Consider the following 16557-nt stretch of genomic DNA (forward strand, 5'->3'; position numbering starts at 1 on the left):
TGAGTGACTAAAGTCATTTTTGAAAATTAGACTCGGAAATCTAAGCTCAGATTTTCAAAGGTAATTAAGCTCCTGAAGAGACAGTTGCCAACTTGAATCTTCAAAGATATCTATCTGATCTTTACACACCTTTGAAAATCTGGTCATAAGTGTCCTAGTCAGTTCTGAACGTGAGATGTAGGAGCCCAGTCCTAATTCCTTCAGGTTTTTTTTTTTTTTAATTTGAACATTTATCTACACTAATTCCCCTCCTTTCTCTTTCACTATCCAATAAATGCATGGATCAAAATTATAGGTGCTTTGTGAATATGCTGACTTGAGAGTGGAAAGATTTCATATTGTCTTGCATGATTCCTGGTAACCCATCTCAAATATGAACAGGTATCAACCTAGTTTTTCATATCAGGAGCTGTTGAATTCAGTTCACCATTTGCAGTATCTCATTAGGATGTTTAGTGGAGAAGATACTGGGGTTTTTTTAATTTATACTGTGAGCAAAGCATGGGCTCACAAGAATTCCTCCATTGTTTTACCATGAGTCTCAAAACATTTGGTGATAGAAATGTAGCCGTGTTAGTCTGGGGTAGTTGAAGCAAAATGCAGGACAATGTAGCACTTTAAAGACTAACAAGATGGTTTATTAGATGATGAGCTTTCGTGGGCCAGACCCACTTCCTCAGATCAAATAGTGGAAGAAAGTAGTCACAACCATATATACCAAAAACATTTGGTGTTTTTCTAAAGGCCTGGAGTCAATTGATTATGTAGGAATCTCAGCTTTCATTTAAAAAAAGTTCCCTATACTTCTGGGCCTTTCAGCTAAGGAGGAAAGCTTTAAAACATGAACCCTAAATACTCAAACAAAAGGCCAATAAAAATCCAACATGTTTTATTTTTAAAAAATCTTATGATTTGTAGATCATTCTCATAACTTTGTGTAGGCGTTCCTTGTGATTTTTGGGTTGGCAATACTGCTCTTTGATTGGTGAATTTAGAGAGGTCTCTTCCTTCAGTTTCTCTTTCCACCCTCCTTTTTTGTCACAGGTCATCAGAGAATCATAGAGACAATGGAGAGTAGGGTGAGTCCATGACTATGGTTAATGACTGGTCAGGGTGACTAACTATTATCAGCCAGTGGTCTGAATGAGCTATCTATGGCCATCTGTTAATCAACTGTAGGAAAAGGCTTCACGAGCAGACGTTATTTATATAGACAACCTACTTTGCCACAGAGGTCAGTAGACACATCTGCTGTGTCAAGGTGCTCAATTTTGGCTCTTTTGGGTTGAAATTCACTTAAGACTTGGAGCTGGGAGAATGAAATGTTGTTATCCATGTTGTATGATTAAAAGGTTAAAGACCAGAATTTAATATAACCTGGCTTAGGGTCTACCATAACTTGAACACTAAGCAGAGGATAGTGAGTCACATCTAACTGAAAGTCACAGAAGATGGAAACAGGTTTTATTTCTGGTAGTGCAGAGTCTATTTGGGAGTCCTCGATTATATCTGACACTTTACATCCAGGGTGCATCTAGCCTGGCAAGATTTTGCACAAAAGTGGCCGCTTTTGTGCAAAAACTTGCCAGCTGTCTACGCTGGCCACTTGAATTTGCTCAAGAGCACTGATGTTCTAATGTAAGAATCCAGTGCTTCTTGCGCAAATACTTTGACACTCCTGCTCAGGGATAAGCCCTCTTGCGCAAGTATACTTGCGCAAGAGGGCCAGTGTAGACAGGCACCTTAATTTTTTGCGCAAGAAAGCCCGATGGCTAAAATGGCCATCGGAGCTTTCTTGTGCAAAAGCACATCTACACTGGGCATGGATGCTTTTGCGCAAAAGCATCCGTGCCAATCTAGATGCTCTTTCGCGGAAATACTTTTAACGGAAAAACGTTTCCATTAAAAGTATTTCCGCAAAATCATGCCAGTCTAGACGCAGCCCCAGTGTTTAAAGGCAGAGCTGACTAGAATCAATTGAGAGTCCTTGTCTTGTCTCAGTGATCACTTGAGCAAAAGTCATTGATAAAATCTTGTGTAAACAGACATTGGACTCAACATGCAGGCACTGTGTTAAAGGGCAGTGCAAAGGAGGCAATGGTGCTGAGGTACCATGTTACCTAGTGAATTCGTTGGTGCTGAAATCACTAAGGACTGGAATTTGACCACAGAACTGACACTTTCTTATCAAAGACTCCATTTTTGCTATTTAAAAAGTAAATCAATATAACAGAAAACTGCAATGCAATGCTTCTCTGGTAACTTTTTAAAAATCAAACTTTAAACTTTATTGAAAAAATTGGATAGTTTGCAATTGAAAATATTTGACCTACACTTAAGGCAACTGATGTAATTTTGTGTAAAATTTTGCATAATAAAGGATGGCATTTTTTTTAAATGTTCAACTATAGTGATATACATTTTGATCAGATCTACTTCTGATGTGATATTTGTGTGTGGTTGTGGTTTGTTGTGTGTGTGTGTGTGGTGTTTTGGTTTGGTTTTTTTCCTCTTTTCCTCAACAAAAATGGTTCGAATTGGCCCCTGCACTTACTAAAGCTGGCCCTGGCAGCCAGCGTTGCTTCCCAGACCAAGCTGTACTGTCTGTGGCCAGGACTATGAGAGCGCTGGGAGTCTGGGTGCTGCTGGGAGCTGTGTGCACAAGTAAGTCCATGTGCACTGCCTGCCCCTCCTCCCCCACACACACACACTCTACCCCCCAAGGACTGACAGATGCGCAGGCTTGATTAAACAACGTTTTCAAAATATTACATTGGAGAAGTGCTCGGGCTACAGATGGCCCATGGACCAGTAGTTTGAGTCCCCTGACCTAAAGGGTCAGGCACGATTGCACAAGGGAGACTAGCTCAAACTATCACCAGGCCACTTTGGCCAATATTATTTTTGCATTAACTCAGAGTTCTCAATGTCTGTGTACCTGTGCTGGGAAGCACCCTCTCAGCTGGTATAGATCTACCCTCTACCTGCCAAAATCAAACTCCCCATCTAAACTCCAGGGGTCTCCAGTTCAGCTTTTATCTCTGGTGCTGCAGGCAGGAAGGGTCATGCTCTTTCGATTTCAGGGGTATCCTAAGAGCCAGCCCCTTCGCACTGCAATGGCTCTGCACTAAGCTGCAGGGGAACACCCCATGAGGCCTTGGACAATAATAAGGGACCCCCTAATTGCATTAGGAATTGGAAACCCCTAATTGCTAGGTCCCATAAGCACAGGCTTTGTACCCACTGTGGCCCCATGCCAGGGCTCCAGCTCTGCACCGGAGGGCTCCACTGTCAGTCCTGGGGACTCAGCCACCATCCCTGGGACTCTGTTCCTGGCCCCAGCCTGTGGCTCCACAGGGGCAAGTGGAGAGGGGCACAGCTCAGCACCCCACCCTAAAAACTCTTCCAAAGCCAATGCTAGGTCCCCTAGGAAAAACATGGGATTGGAGAAGATAGTAGCACCACTCAACATTGTAACACCCCAAACAGAACAATGGCTTCTCTTCTTCCTCCATTTCCTGGGCTATTTCCCTCTCCCACTCTCTCCTGTGGGTCTTCTGGGAGCACCAGCTAGCTGTTCTCCATTTTGTTCAGTCAGAGGATATACAGAGGTGGGCTACTATGCTTTCCAATCCCAAGAGCAGGAATTCTGCATGCCTGTCTTCTATTCACAGATCTGCTCTTCACTGTTGCCTGACAAGTGATTCGAGCCATATTTTCAAAACCTGGTACTAAATTCCGTGCCTGCATACAGATTTGGGCTCCTAAAACAAGTTTAAAATCAAGAGAGAGAAATGCTCCCTCATTGATGTCAGTGGGAGCATGATGTTCAACTTGAGTGGAGCAGGATTCATTTGGTTTGCTGAACTCCAGACTCTAATCCAGTCTGTTAAATATAAAGAGCTGCAATTTTATTTTCTGCAGGCTTGAACTATGGAACTACTTGCACTAGTACCCCTTGTCAAATTGTCTACAGAACATGCACCTTGTGGTTATTTCCTTTAGTTCCTGCTCTTTGTACCTTTGACCAACTCAGCTGAAAAAGTGGGTTAAAAGTCAAGTGATCTGTCCGCATGACCATCTACATCAACACAGGATTATTCTCCTTACTTGATTTGGAGTACTGCATTACACTATATCAGTAGTTGTCAAATTTTTTAGCCCACAGCCCACCCCACTCAACACAAACCTTTCTACCGACCATCAGCCAAACACCCATGATGAAAAAATGGGTGCAGGAAGGGGTAGTGGTGCGGGGCGTGAGTCGGAGGAAGGGTGCAGGCAGGCCCACCGATGGGCCATTCTACACAGTTGCCACTCCACACAGCTTTGAGGACTGGAGAGGCCAGCACTGCGGTCCAGGCAACACTAAGGACTGACTGCCCTCGGCCTAGCCTCTTCTCAGGTATGGTCCCTGGGCCTACAATGTCAGTCAGGCCCACTGGGTGTGGAAGCAGGCTGGGATGGGGAAGTCTGAGTGGAAGATTGGGTGCAGGAGTGGACTGAGAGTGGGGTGTCTGGCCAGGAGGGAGGGTGCAAGAGCAAGGGAGAGTGCAGGAGTGGGATGGGTATATGGCATCTAGGCAGGGTATATGTAGGGTTGCCAGGTGTCTGGTATTTGTGCTCTTTGTCCGGTAAAAAAAAATCCGAGAATACCAGACATGTGCAATGGGATTCCCAGCCACTCCCCCCACCTCTACCAGGCTTCTGCACAATCACAGGCTCCCAGCACTGATCGTGGCCCTGCCTGGGAGTCCCAGTTGGGAGGCAGGGCCATGATCGCCGCTCTGGGCGCTTCAGAAGCCTAGCCGGGGTGAGGGGAGTGGCTGGGAGTCCCAGTCATTCCCCCCATCCCTGCCAGGCTTCTGCGCAATCATAGGCTCCCAGTGATTGGGAGACCATCTGGCAACCCTAGGTATATGTCTGAGCGAGATGGAAGTGTGGGGTCTAGGCATGAGGGGATAGTTACCTGGCTTTGCATCCATCGCCACTTCCAGGCACCATGTCCCAGACACTGCCTCCCATTGCTCCCATTCTGGCCACTGCTCCCATTCTGGAATGCCTCCAGGCATCACTTCCCTGCCCCAGCCCAGGCTGGAGTACCATCATGGGCTCCCCGCTGGAGGGAGGGAGTTGAGCCTTGAAGCAGGTACCATCTGCAAGGTGGCCATAGGCCACTAGTGGGCCATGGACCACACTTTGGGACCCATTGGACTTTACCATCTCCTTAATGTTATTGCTAAAACAAACTTGTACTTAATGTTCAAGATTAATGACTTAATAAATTCAAGCCTGTAACTTTTCTCCTCTCCTCAAATTCAAATATTGCTGATCATTGCTGGCTGCTCCATTTCAGATATAGCACCTATATGTATTTGGAAGCAAAATATGGTCTTTAAGCTCAACTTTCTTTCTCAGCGATCAAATTGAAATTTGGTTAAATGTAACCCTGTTATAAAAAACAAAAAGTATAATTTTGAATACAGGATCCTTCCATTCCATTTTCCCACTATCTGGTCCCAGTGAGGGCGAAGGTGAAAGAACTGTGGCAGGGGTATGCCAAGGCCTGAGATCAGAGCTCTCGCTCCGGGGCAGCCCCACAGAGCTGCCCATACTATACAGAGTTGGAGCAGATCCTGGGCGGTGGGGAAGCCCAGACTCCACTGTGTGTGGTGGAGTCCGGGTTAGCCCACCGTATTGTGGACCAACCCCTGAGGGATAACGACCAGAAAGGAGGGACAGGTGAGCTGCACCCCAAGGAGGAGGAGTAAGACAGCAGGGACCCTCTCCCAGGAGCCAGTCCTCCAGACCCCAGAGGCCTCCCAGGCATCCATGGACATTGGGGAGGGATCATCAGGTGAGTGCTTTGAGGGGTCACCACCCAGGGGTGGGTTGACAGTGTGAGGGGGCCAGCTAGTCCCATTGCCACTGTGGGGCCCCTGTGATGCTTTCAGGCTGCTGCCCAACTCACACACAGTGTCACGTGTAACACCCCTGAGTCTCCTGTCCAAAGGAGAGCCCCTGCCAGCAACGGCATGCCCTCAGGGACAGCGGGGGTGCACACAGACATTGATTGTCTCCTCTTCTTTTCCTCCACATCCGGACCCTTTACCCAAGAGGGGAGCACCACACATGCCCCCTCACCATCCCGGACACGTGGCAGCTGCAGGCACTGACGGGTCTACACTGATATGCTGAAAGAGCAGGTAGTGATCCTGCAAGGACCTCAACAGGACTTTTCAGCAGAGGACGGAGGCAGAGGCCGAGTGGTGCAACAGGCTGCTGGATGAGCGGGTCCAGCAGTGCACTGCCATCTGTGCCACTATGTGGGAGGTCCTAGCCTTGCCTGACCCTGCCATGGGCACCGCTCCTCCTGCATGCCAGGGCCCTGCTCCCCCAGCCCCTCCTGCTCCCGAGCTTTCACAGGCCCAACAGCTGCCCCCCCTCCTGCGCAGGCCAGGACTGGCTCTCGCTCCACCCGAGCCCAAGGCTGTGGCAGTGCCAGGATGCAAGAAGATGGCAGGACCCTCAGCCATTAGGGAAGCAGCGGTCTACTTGAGCTCCCTCCCCCCTCCAGGTTTTCAGTCCCCTACAACCCCAGTTAAAGGACATTTCAGTTATGTAACAAAATCTTTTATTTTTGAGTGAAAGATTTACCTTGTATATAAACATTTGAACAACAAAAAGAAAGTTTTTTTTTAAACAGCACATTTTCCTTACTGATAGTGTTTCTAATAAAAAAAAATGTCAGTTTACAAAGAAAACCAGGTGTGTATGTATTCATTATGGGAAGAGGGTGAGGGTAGTAAAGGGACAGGTAGGGGTGAGCCAGTCCAAACCCCCCATGGGGAAGGCTCTGGGGAGAGTCAGTGAACTCCTGAGAATCTCTCCCTCAGGGCCTCTCAGATTCGAACACCAGACTGGTGAGCCTGGCAGATGGCAGCTGTCTGGGGCTGCTCAAATTGTCTCCCCTCGCCATCAGCACCTGTCCCCCACCCCAGCAGGAAGACCTCCCCTTTCCTCTCCACCTGGTTATGGAGGGCACAACATGTGGCCACCACCTCTGGGATGTGGCGTTCGCCCATCTCTAGGTGTGTTATGAGTTAATGGAACCAGAGGCATAGGGAGGAGGGTGTGCGGGGAAATTGTCCCCAGGCGCCACGCTAGGGGGGGCGTGGGACTGGTGTGGTTCAAAGCGCGTGGAGCACATGCTGCTTTTGAGCTGCTAACACTGCTCTTCCCAAAGTGCAAGCCAAAGCAGCCAGCTGGGTAAAAGGAGCAAAGCTCTGAGGAAAGGTACATTCTTCCCTGCCTGGCTGGGAGGGGAAGGGAAGGGGAGGGGAGTGCCGGGCTGGGTGGGGTGAGACCGAGCCACTCTGCTCTTGAGCTGCTGGCTAAGTGCTGGCTGCTGTGGCTGCCAACACCAGTTTCTCCAAAGTGCAAGCCAAAGCAGCCAGCTGGGTGGGAGGAGCAGTGCTCTGAAGAAAGAGACATTTCTCTGTGCCTGCCTGGGGGGAGAGGGAGGATTTGATTGAGGGAGTGCTTCCCCCTCCCCCCCGGCACTGGGAGTGCCTTGGTCTGGGGGGAATGCATGGGGGGGCTGGCTTTGTGGCAGGGGTGAAGTGGGCATATTGAGATGGGGAGCACTGTCACTGTGGGGGGGGGCTGGCTCAGGGGAAGGGGTGTGAGTGCCTTTGGGATGGGGGGTACTGGGGGGCTGTCTCTGGGGCAGGAATGGTTGTGTTGTACTTAAAAGTACTGCATGGGATTTTTTTGGGGAAAAGGCAAAATGCCACATTTATTGGTAATACACACATAGTAGTCAATACACCCACACACACCCATGTCTTGTTTTCACCAATAGCTGTTCTACCGAACTGCTGGCCAGATTAGTTAGGTGGGGGAGGGTTGGAGCAGGGGCGGATGAGGATTTTGCAGGGCCCCTGGCAGCACAATTTTGCAGGGGCCCTCCTTTGACATGGCGCATGTGCCGTGCCACCACAGCACATGCGTGGGGCCTCTGGAAGCGCGCGACCCGGGGCAGCTGCCCCGCTTGCCCTGCCCTATATCCACCGCTGGGTTGGAGCCAGATCAATGCTCCCATGTTGACTGCAAGATTCATAGCATCTTCCCTCTCATGCAGAGAGTCGTCATATGCATATGCAGTTATTCATCTATGGCACCTTCTTCTGGGTGTTTTTTTTTTAATGCTCCCCCATTCACCTTCGAAAAGGGACATTCCAAAGCTGGTGCTTTCTGCCTACTCCCAAGGCATCCACAGGTCCAACCTTCTTTCAATGAGCCCACTTCACAGGTCCCATTCTTACTGTTCTTGAATCTGGCTTCCACCTTTCTCCAAACATTGCAACAGATGCTTTTCTTTCATGCCGTATCCATTCACACCTCATTCACTCAAGAGGATAATCACTTTAGCAAAGGAGTGAGGAGAGCTAAAAAGTCTACAAGATATAAGGTTTCTATGTAAAAAGGCTTACTACAAAGTTTCTATGTTCTGTAAAAGTATACAAAGTTTCTATAAAAATAATACAACAAACTAAAGACTTATTACAAAACTAAAAGGACTTGATACAAAGTTAAAATAAAAAAAATGAGAAAATGATTAATACAGAGATTAATGAGATTTACCTATAGTTGCATTGGTATGGAGGAGACTGAGGTGCCTGCTCTGGGGAAGGGATGTTGTATTGGAATGGGTGGTGCCTGACTCTGGGCTGCAGATGAGTGTATTGGGGTTACTTATTTTTTTAAATAAAAGATACTTTATAACAAAAGGAAAAACTTAAACAATAATCTGGTAGCACTTTAAAGACTAATAAACATGTAGATCAGGCATGTCAAACTTGAAGCCCTCTGAGAGCCACACAAATGAAAACTAATAGCTTTCAGGGACACCAAAGAGAATGTACTTCTATAGGGCAGTTGTAATTGTTTATTATTATAGATTATGTTTTAGGTATATTTTATAATATTTTTCAGGTCTTTTTTTAATATAATACAATAATTTGATGTGTAAAATTATTTGCTCAGTAACGATTGGGGGGGAGCAAATTTGGCCTTTGCCCCCGGGCACAAAACAGCCTCGCTACGCCTCTGAACGGAACCTCCCTTTCAGACGTCCAAACGCACATTCCACCTGCATGTGAGCCTAGCTAAGATGCATGTTAAAAAGCTCCTTGCTCGCATCCAGGTGGCGGGTGCAGGGCTTCATGAGCCAGAGCATCATGGGGTAGGCCACGTCACCGCGATGCACACCGGCATCTGCACATCCCCGAGCACGAGGTCCCGCTGGGGGAAAATGTTCCTGTCTGCAACCTGCGGCACAGATAGGAGTTGCAGAATATGTGGACATCATGTGCCCGCCCCAACCACCTGACATAAATGTCCAGAAAATGTCCCTGGTGGTCGACCAGGGCCTGCAGCCCATAGAATAGTAGCCCTTCCTGTTCATTAATTGGGCTGCTCGATGGGGCGGTGCACGGATTGGGACGTGTGTCCCATTGAGGGCTCCTCTGCAGTTTGGGAAGCCAAGGGCAGCAAACCCAGCAAGGATGTTGCCCAGGTCCCCGAGATGGGCAAGCCTCTTTAGCAGCTCCACATTGATGGCCCTCACCACCTGCAGCAAGAGACAAATAGACAGACAGAAACCAGGGAGTTACACAGGTTACCAAAGAGCTTGGGAGGAGAATCCCCCTCTTCCCCGACCCACCCCTTCCCTTGTCAGGATTACCCCCTCCCCTGCATCAGCGCAGGGTTGGCCGAGGAGCCGCCTCCAAGTGCACTCCATCCCCCGTTCCCTCTTGCCCTTGCCTGGCAGTCGCCCTTTCTCAACCCCCACACTCAGCAGGGCCTGCCCCCTGAAAGTGACTTACCTCCATCAAAATGACCCCAATGATAGACCTCCCCACACCAAACTGGTGTCCCATAGAGCAGTAGCTGTTGGGGGTGGCCAGCTTCCAAAGGGTGATTGCAACCCGCTTCTGCAGGGGGATGGCAGGCCGCAGGTGGGTGTCCTGGTGTTGCAGAGCAGGGGTGAGCCAGGCGCACAGCTCCTGGAATGTGGCCTTCTGCATCCAGAAATTGTGGAGCCACTGGTCTTCGTTCCAGAGCTCCATGATGAGCCGGTCCCACTAGTCCAAACTCGTCTCATGCCTCCAAATATGCCTGTCCTAAAAAAAAGTTTGGGGGCAAGGACAGAGCTCCTGCATCCCGGACAAAGGTCTCATAGGTCTGGTCCGGGTACATATGGGGCAGGAGATTCATGACAGAGTCATGAAGATGCAGCAGAAGCTGCAGTATGGCAGCGTGGGGCCATCGTCTGCCCAGGGGCAGCTCAGGCTCCATGGCTAAAAACACAGTGAAAAGCAGAAAAAAAAACCAAAAATAAACTGCTGTGGTGTCCAAGAAAGCAGGGAATCCAGAGCAAGCACTGCAGCAGCTTTGCTTTCTCTCTAGGAGGTAGGCAAGCCAGACGCAGGAGCAGAGCAAGGGCTATCCAGGGGTATCCCTTAAAGTATGCGTCTCTGCAAAGAGCATGCAGCAGCACTAGGAAGTAAAGGCTGCCCCCATGCCCTGTCAGAAGCTGTTCCGGGTGCCTTTTTTTTTTTTTTTTTTTTTTTTTGGAAAGAGCATCTAGTAGTCTGAACACTCTTTTTTGAAAACGTGGATCGATTTTTCAATTCTCATAATGCAATCTAGACTCTTTTTCGAAGGAGGCTTTTTCGATAGTATCTTTCAAAAAAGCCTCTTTTGAAAAAGGCGTGTAGTCAGGGAGAGATTTTTCTAAAATAATGGGCCATAATTACATTGGGGCTGTGTCTACACTGGCCGCCTATTACGAAATAGGCATGCTAATGTAGAACTTTGGAAAAGGCAAATCCGCGGGGGATTTAAATATCCCCCACGGCATTTGCATTTTCATGGCCGCCGCTTTTTTCCGGCTTGGAGATCAGCCGGAGAAAAGCGTCCAGACTGGCGCGATCCTCCGGAATAAAGCCCTATTCCGGAGGATCTCTTATTCCTACGTGCAAGGAATAAGAGATCCTCCGGAATAGGGCTTTATTCCGGAGGATCGCGCCAGTCTGGATGCTTTTCTCCGGCTGATCTCCAAGACAGAAAAAAGCGGCGGCCATGAAAATGCAAATGCCGCGGGGGATATTTAAATCCCCCGTGGATTTGCCTCTTTCCAAGTGCTACATTTGCATCCTTATTCCGTAATAGGGGCCAATGTAGACGTAGCCTGGGAGTTGCAAAATTAGCTGTAAAACCTTGCAGATGTCAATTGTATTAAGGAAAACATGTAGCTGCATTAACCTTTCTACTAAAACAGCGTTCTGCCCTCCCCAAATCTGTGAGGCATTAATACTAGCAAGGCATTGTATAAAGAGAAAGAAGCAAGAAGAGGATGAGTGAAGGAAGATGGTTCTTACATCTGTAGCCAATACTGGGTTTACAGTGGCACCCACAGGATTGCGGCCCTGGGGCCACTGTCAGCCGACGGTCAGGGCTCCCTGTATCTGTCCCTTAAGACCGGCTGAAGTTCTTTTAAATTGTGCTTCGTTCTGTTACAGCAACTGAAGGAGTCAGGTTAAAGCTTAAACAGTTACAGGTTTATTAAAGAAGCTTATAAATCATATGGTTACAATGGCTATTGCTCTATTTCTTAACTACTAGCAAAATATAGATCTTAAAAATGGTTACAAAGAAGATAAAGATAGAAAAATAGAAATAATGGTACCAAGTAACAGCTTACTCTTTCTATGTGTACACTTAAGACAGAGGACCACATCCAGGTACAATTTTTACCCCCTTCTGTGCCTCTCGACTCCAGCATGTCAGGCCAGGGCCGGTCCCTCAATTCCTAGGAAAGACGAAAATACGAGGTGGGCATCCCCATAGAACCTCGGGAGGTCAAACACCTAACCCGACCAGCAGGTAGAGGGTAGAATGACACTCAAAGTGAGTGTGTGCTGGACCTATCTTATATACCCATAGGGTCACGTATTTCTCTTTCTTGTGTGTCATGCCAAATGGGACTGGTCTGTCTTTTGTGAGACCAGTTCTTACAAGGGAGTTGTGAACTTAATTTACACTTGTAAGAGAGATAACTAAATTGGAATTACTGGGGATTCTTTTCTCAGTGGGAAATTCCTCTCCCAGGGACTGTGTGTGTGTTCGAATCAACATAGGTGCCAGCTGGGGGCAGTTCTTGCAGCCTCGAGGCCAGCTTGTTGACTTAATCGCTCTCTCTCCACATATTTGTGTTTTTCAGCTTCTCAGGATCAGATGAGCCAGCACAGACTATGCTGATTTTACTGCTCCTTCTCTGCCCTGTATGCTTCAGAGAGGCAAATAAGATGGATGATATGGGGGGTTAGTCTGTCTGGCTACAGGCCACATTGGAAAGGGGCTCATTATAGAGCTCTCTAACCCTACCACAGGATCAGATCTGGCTACTCACCAAGGGCAGTCTAGCACCCAGGCCTTGCTGTGTGAGTGGCTCCCAGCCAGCAAACCACAGTCACCTGTGTAGTGGGGAGCACACAGCCCACCAGCTGGGCTTTACCATGTTAGGGTTACTGGCCACAGAACCAGAAGGTGCAGTTAGTGTAGGCAGGCTGGGGGTTGGTTGTGTCTGGACAGTTACCTCACTTCCAGCGCAGCTCTCGTTCCAAGCAGTCTCTAGGGTTGCCAGATGGTTTCAACAAAAATACCAGACACACTTGACATTACATCACAATCCACATTACATCTTGTAAATGTAATACTGAACATTTATATTTTCTCATTTGTATTTTCTCAATTTGTTTTCTGAAGAGAAAGCTCAAATATTGGACTGTCCAGTTCAAAACCGGACACCTGGCAACCCTAGCAGTCTCTGCTGCCCACCACCTGCGGGACCCTGCCTGCCGCCCCAGAGCCAAGTCGCCTGGGACTGGTGCAGCAGCTGGGCTGATCTTGGCTGGGGGGACACCACATAGTGGGGACTATGTTAGGCCCCACCAGCCAAGTAAGTCCTGAGGGAGCCTAGCTTGGGTAGGCCCCATTCCAGCTCTGGCCTAGCTGATCGCATTACTCCCAAAGAACCAGAGAAAACCTGCCCCAGGACCACCTGGCAGACATAGTCACCTCCCAACAAGACTAGTGATAGAACTGGGGGTCAGGACACAGGGTAATGTGTCTGGGGGCAAGAGTGCTGGGTTGTAGGAGGTGGAGGAAGTCTGTGTGTGTTGGAACACTGGACAGACTGGTGCTGAGTGGGGAGCTGTGCAGTTGTGGTAAGGGAATAAAGGGATGGTAGGTATATGCATCTCTGAGGGCAAAGGGATAGTGGGGGTGGTGGGCAGTTATGGAGGAGGGTCCCTGTGGGGGTAGATCTCTGGGTAAGGAAGCGCCGGACAGAGTGAGTCCATGGAACACTGGATGTACAAGGGCAAGGGAGATGCTGAGAGCGTGCAGTGTGGTGTGTAGCACAGGCCCACTATGGAGGGGAAGGGGCATGCTGGCAGCGAAAGCCCAGGAGGGCCCAGGGCCAGTATGCATCTGGTGACTGCTGATTTGCAGTGTCCTTGTGTTCATCTGCATGGAGCTCCATTGTCCATGGACACCATGTCCCACAAAAAGTTAATCTGACCCTGTCTATAGCCTGAGCATCAGAAAATAATTAACCCATTGTCTCTGTTGAATGAAAACAGGTTTAAAACAGGTGGCAGGTGTTCTGGACAGAAACCAATTTCCTCAAGGCATATGCCTGAGGAAATTGGATAGCATCAATAGCTGCAGTGCTATTGTGGCGTATTTGGTTATAAAAAACAATTATGTTTGGAGGTTGGGGGGCTGTTGGCCCCTTACTGAACCTTAGTAGTAGGGTTTGGTTTAAGCCTCACCCAGTACCAGGAAAAAAGAAAATGGGATAGAGAGAAGCCTGAGACTGACAGGTCTCCAGGCCAATGGGAAGAGCATTCCATTGAGCCAGATTGACAATGAGAGAGGCTAACCAATGAGAGAGTCAGGAGCCAAGGACCCGTCCTCCGTGTGAGCTAGCCAGCCAGGGTAAAGTAGGGCGAGCCAAGGGGAGTGCAGCAGGTGGAGCTGAGCCGGAGTGTGAACAGCAGGCCAGGACTAGAGCTGCCATCCAGAGCCAGAAGCTGGACACCAACTGGTGAGCCAGGGCGAGATGCCGGGGGGAGGCAGAAGGGCCAGAGCTGGGATAGCAGGCACTAGCCATGCCTCAAGTCGTACTGGAACCAAGAGAGGCAGGGTTGAGAAGGAATGAGGTTTAACAGTTAATTGGAACTAAGGGGTTTATCTCAGAATCCCACTTCTCTGCCGCGTGTAGATGCGGGCAGTTACTTCGGGCTAGTCAGTTTCCAAAATGGCGACCAGCCAGGATTATGCTAATCAAGCGTGGGATATTTAAATCCCGTGCTTCATTAGCAATTTCAGTTGCCCTCATTAGCCTCCCTAGTTTGAACTAGGGGGCTAGTGTAGATGTACCCTGTGGTATTGTTAGCTGATTGTAACTGGTTTGAATATTGATTAAGTATAGCTGTAAACTACTTGAGTTTTAGATGTGGCACAAGTTCTCCCTTCTATTTTTGGTACTTAATTTATATTTCCTTAACTATTTGTGTTACTAGTTTTTCATGCATTCAAACCACGATTAGAAAGTAGCCTATTTCTATAAGAACAATAAGGTAGGGTATGTCTACACTTGCAGCCTATTTTGGAATAGGACTATAAATGTAGGCATTCGGAATTGCAAATCAAGCCCGGGATTTAAATATCCCGCGCTTGATTTGCATCTTCCCTTTCTTTTCTTTTTTTTTTTTTTTTTTTTAAATTTACAAGCCCGGAATAACTGCCCACATCTACACGTGGCAGTGAAATGGGCATTTGAAATAAAGCCCTATTTCAAATTACCTGTTAAACCTCATTGCAGGAGGAATAACAGGTAGTTCGAAATAGGGCTTTATTTCGAACGCCCGTTTCACTGCCGCGTGTAGACGCGGGCAGTTATTCCGGGCTTGTAAATTTCAAAAAATGGCGCCCGGCCAGGAAGATGCAAATCAAGCGCGGGATATTTAAATCTCGAGCTTGATTTGCAATTCCGAATGCCTACATTTGCAGCCCTATTCCGAAATAGGCTACAAGTGTTCACATACCCGTATAGATTTAAGGTACATTTCCCACTCTTGAAAAAGAGCTTTGTGTGAGCTGAAAATCTTGTCTCTGTCACCAATAGAAGTTGGTCCAATAAAAAATACTACCTCACCACCTTGTCTCTTTAAGGGCATGTCTATATTAGGAAAATTATTTTGAAATAATAACTCCCCATCTTCATCAGCAACCTCCAGCGCAAGGCCAACCAGGCCACCAAGCTCTTCAAGGGAGACCCCGAAGGAATTTGTCTGGGGGGGCTGGCCTGCAGATACTGGCCCCTGGACAGCGGGGGTGGGGCGAGGCGGGGATGCCCAGGGATGTGGGTCGAGAGTGAGGGGCCAGTGTATTCAAAGTAGGAATAAGAGATCCTCCGGAAAAGGGCTTTTTTCTGGAGGATCGGGGCCAGTGTAGACACTCTTTTCCGGCTTTTCTAAAAGCCGGAAAAAAGCGGCGGACATTTTTATTTAAATGCCGCGGGGGATATTTAAATCCCCTGCAGATTTCCCTATTACGACCTGTAAAATTAGCATGCCCCTTTCGGAAAAGGGGCCAGTGTAGACATAGCCTAAGTGGGACATCTTGGAAAGGAGATCTGCTTCTACTAATATGATGGTATGGTTCTGGGATTTAGGGAGCTCTATAATAAAATCCATAGATAGAGATTCCTAGGCTTGTGAAGGAGTAGATAGAGAGACCAGGGGATCCAGGAGGCTAGCATGCTTCATACAGCAATATACTTTGCATGAATCCATGTACGGTCTCATAGAGGCATGCAGTTGGAGCCGCCAGAAATGTTATGTGATAAGTTTCATAAGCGTACGAAATCCAAACTGTTGGGCCAAAAGGTGAGTCATAGTCAGAGAACTGAAAGGCAGAGTGGGCCTTCACATGCATTAACACAGCCTTGGAACAGAAGTAGCCCATTCTTAACAGAAAAATCTGGGTTGGGTTCAGTTGGGAGACATCTGTTTAGTCACCAGTTTTAGTTGCTCGACAGGGAGGATTTTGTAAGAGCTAACAGGTCCATGTTTATTAATACATTGTCAAAGTGGTGGGGCTTCAGTATGGTGGAGGGTTCTGGTAGCACTCCCCGTTTTGCAAGACTGCATTGTGTTTGCTTTTCTGGCCTCCGGGTGGGTAATGGAACTCAAAGCATAAACCGGGACCATTGATTATAGTGCTGGTTGAGACTTTTGCACATTGCTGGTGTTGAGAGTTTTTGTGGTTGGTGAATACTTGAATGGTAAAACAAGCACCCTCCAAGTTGTGACACCACTCCTCAAGATAACTATGATGACTAGCAACTCTTTTTCATAGATTTTGTAGTTCTGCTCCATAAGACTTAGCTTTCTGAAGTAGAAGTAGCTATCTCTTATG

At 48.0% G+C, this 16557-nt stretch overlaps 1 protein-coding gene across 3 annotated transcripts in view; it reads left to right on the forward strand.

Annotated features, from left to right (window-relative positions):
- The window catches only part of LOC102445731 (acyl-coenzyme A synthetase ACSM3, mitochondrial-like), a 43898-nt gene that overhangs the window by 2410 nt on the left and 24931 nt on the right, over positions 1–16557 (forward strand). The window contains exon 1 of one of the 3 annotated variants that reach the window (XM_014573668.4): positions 14033–14179. The exons of 1 other annotated variant lie outside the window; for it this stretch is intronic. The gene's annotated coding sequence lies outside the window, so the exon portion shown is untranslated. Of the gene's footprint in view, positions 1–14032; positions 14180–16557 lie in introns of those variants that run through there. One more of the 3 variants, XM_025184695.3, reaches the window with a different exon arrangement.

The sequence above is a fragment of the Pelodiscus sinensis genome, chromosome 15, assembly GCF_052426305.1.
Source record: "Pelodiscus sinensis isolate ZL-2025 chromosome 15, ASM5242630v1, whole genome shotgun sequence".
Taxonomy (NCBI): Eukaryota; Metazoa; Chordata; order Testudines; family Trionychidae; genus Pelodiscus; species Pelodiscus sinensis.